Source organism: Rhinopithecus roxellana, unplaced genomic scaffold (assembly GCF_007565055.1).
Source record: "Rhinopithecus roxellana isolate Shanxi Qingling unplaced genomic scaffold, ASM756505v1 contig4869, whole genome shotgun sequence".
Classification (NCBI taxonomy): Eukaryota; Metazoa; Chordata; class Mammalia; order Primates; family Cercopithecidae; genus Rhinopithecus; species Rhinopithecus roxellana.
In genome coordinates this window covers 24,129-27,160 of record NW_022143618.1, presented here as the reverse complement: position 1 = coordinate 27,160, position 3,032 = coordinate 24,129, and the positions used below count along the sequence as shown (strand labels likewise).

General features: G+C 30.7%; 1 pseudogene; it reads left to right on the top strand.

Annotated features, from left to right (window-relative positions):
- Positions 1-1,520: 1,520 nt before the first annotated feature.
- LOC115896089 lies at positions 1,521-2,402 on the top strand (annotated as a pseudogene).
- The last annotated feature ends 630 nt before the right edge of the window (positions 2,403-3,032 follow it).

The following is a 3,032-nucleotide window of genomic DNA, read 5'->3' as shown; positions in this document are numbered from 1 at the left end:
AAGTATAGACATATTAGATATAATAGATTTAGGTATAAAATATAGACAAAATAGATATAATAGTTATAGGTGTAAAATATAGACATAATAGATATAGATATAAAATATAGACATAATAGATATAGGTATAAAATATAGACATATTAGATATAATGATTATATGTATAAAATATAGACATAATAGATATAATTGATATTGGTATAAAATACAGACAAAATAGATATAATAGTTATAGGGATAAAATATAGACATAATAGATATAGATATAAAATATAGACATAATAGTTTTAATAGATATAGGTATAAAATATAAACAAAATAGATATAACAGACATAGGTATAAAATATAGACATAATAGATAAAATAGATATAGGTATAAAATATAGACATAATAGATATAGGTATAAAATATAGACAAAATAGATATAGGTAGAAAATATAGACATAGATATAATAGATATAGGTAGAAAATATAAACATAATAGATATAATGGAGATGGGTATAAAATATAGACGTAATAGATATAATAGTTATAGGTGTAAAATATAGACATAATGGATATAATAGATATAGGTATAAAATATAGACATAATAGATATAATAGAGGTATAAAATATAGGCATAATAGATATAGGTATTAAATATGGACAGAATAGATAAAGTTATGAAATATAGACATAATAGATTTAATAGATATAGGTATAAAATACAGACACAATTGATATAATAGATATAGGTATAAAATATAGACATAATAGATATAATAGATATAGGTGTAAAATATAGACATAATAGATGTAATCGATATAGGTATAAAATATAGATATAATAGATATCGGGATAAAATATAGACATAATTGATATAGGTATAAAATATAGACATAGATATAATAGATATAAGTATAAAATATAAACATAATAGATATAATAGGGATGGGTATAAAATATAGATGTAACAGATATAATATATATAGTTGTAAAATACAGACATAGTAGATATAATAGATATAGGTATAAAATATAGACATAATAGATATAATAGATATAGTTATAAAATATAGACATAATAGATATAATAGATATAGGTATAATCTATACATATCGTGGATATAGGTATAAAATATATACATAATAGATATAATAGAAATAGTTATAAAATATAGACATAATCGACATAATAGATATAGGTATAAAATATAGACATAATAGATATAATAGATATAGGTATAAAATATAGACATAATAGATATTACAGATATAGGAATAAAATATAGACATAATTGAAATAGGTATAAAATATAGACAAAATGGATATAAAAGATATAGGTATAAAATATAGACATAATAGATATCATCAATATAGGTATAAAATATAGACATAATAGATATAATAGATATAGATATAAAATATACACATAATAGATATAATAGGTATAGGTATGAAATATAGACATAATAGATATAATAGATATGTGTATAAGATATAGACATTTGCTTCTTCTCCGAGAAAACACCAAATGGCGGATGACGCCGGTGCAGCGGGGTGGTTCGGAGGCCCTGGTGGCCCTGGGATGGGGAACCGCGGTGTCTTCCGTGGAGGTTTTGGCAGTGGCATACGGGGCCGGGGTCGCGGCCGTGGACGGGGTCGGGGCCGAGGCCGAGGAGCTCGCGGAGGCAAGGCCGAGGATAAGGAGTGGATGCCCGTCACCATGCTGGGCCGCTTGGTCAAGGACATGAAGATCAAGTCCCTGGAGGAGATCTACCTCTTCTCTCTGCCCATTAAGGAATCTGAGATCATTGACTTTTTCTTGGGGGCCTCTCTTAAAGATGAGGTTTTGAAGATTATGCCGGTGCAGAAGCAGACCCGTGCTGGTCAGCGCACCAGGTTCAAGGCGTTTGTTGCTATCGGGGACTACAATGGCCACGTCGGCCTGGGTGTTAAGTGCTCCAAGGAGGTGGCCACCGCCATCCGAGGGGCCATCATCCTGGCCAAACTCTCCATTGTCCCGGTGCGCAGAGGCTACTGGGGGAACAAGATCGGCAAGCCCCACACCGTCCCTTGCAAGGTGACAGGCCGCTGTGGCTCTGTGCTGGTGCGCCTCATCCCTGCACCCAGGGGCACTGGCATCGTCTCAGCGCCTGTGCCCAAGAAGCTGCTCATGATGGCTGGTATTGATGACTGCTACACATCAGCCCGGGGCTGCACTGCCACCCTGGGCAGCTTCGCCAAGGCCACCTTTGATGCCATCTCTAAGACCTACAGCTACCTGACCCCTGACCTGTGGAAGGAGACTGTGTTTACCAAGTCTACCTATCAGGAATTCACTGACCACCTTGTCAAGACCCACAACAGAGTCTCCGTGCAGCGGACCCAGGCTCCAGCTGTGGCTAAAACATAGGCTTTTTATACAAGAAAAATAAAGTGAATTAAGCCTGTTAATAAAAAAAAAAGATATAGACATAATAGATACAATAGATATAGGTATAAAATATAGATAGATACAATAGATATAGATATAAAATAGAGACATAATAGATATAGGTATAAAATATAGACATATTAGATATAATAATTATAGGTATAAAATATAGACATAATAGATATAATAGATATAGGTATAAAATATAGACATAATAGATATACATATAAAATACAGACAAAATAGATTTAATAGATATAGGTATGAAATAATAGACAAAATAGATATGATATATATAGGTATAAAATATAGACATAATAGATATGAAAGATATAGGTATAAAATATAGACAAAATAGATATAATAGATATAGGTATAAAATATAGACATAACAGCTATAACAGATATAGTTATAAAATATAGACATAATAGTTATAATAGATATAGATATAAAATATAGACATAATAGATATAGGTACAATATTTAGACATAATAGATATAATAGATATAGGTATAAATATAGACATAATAGATATAATAGATATAGGTATAAAATGTGGACATAATAGATATAATAGATATAGGTATAAAATATAGAAATAATAGAC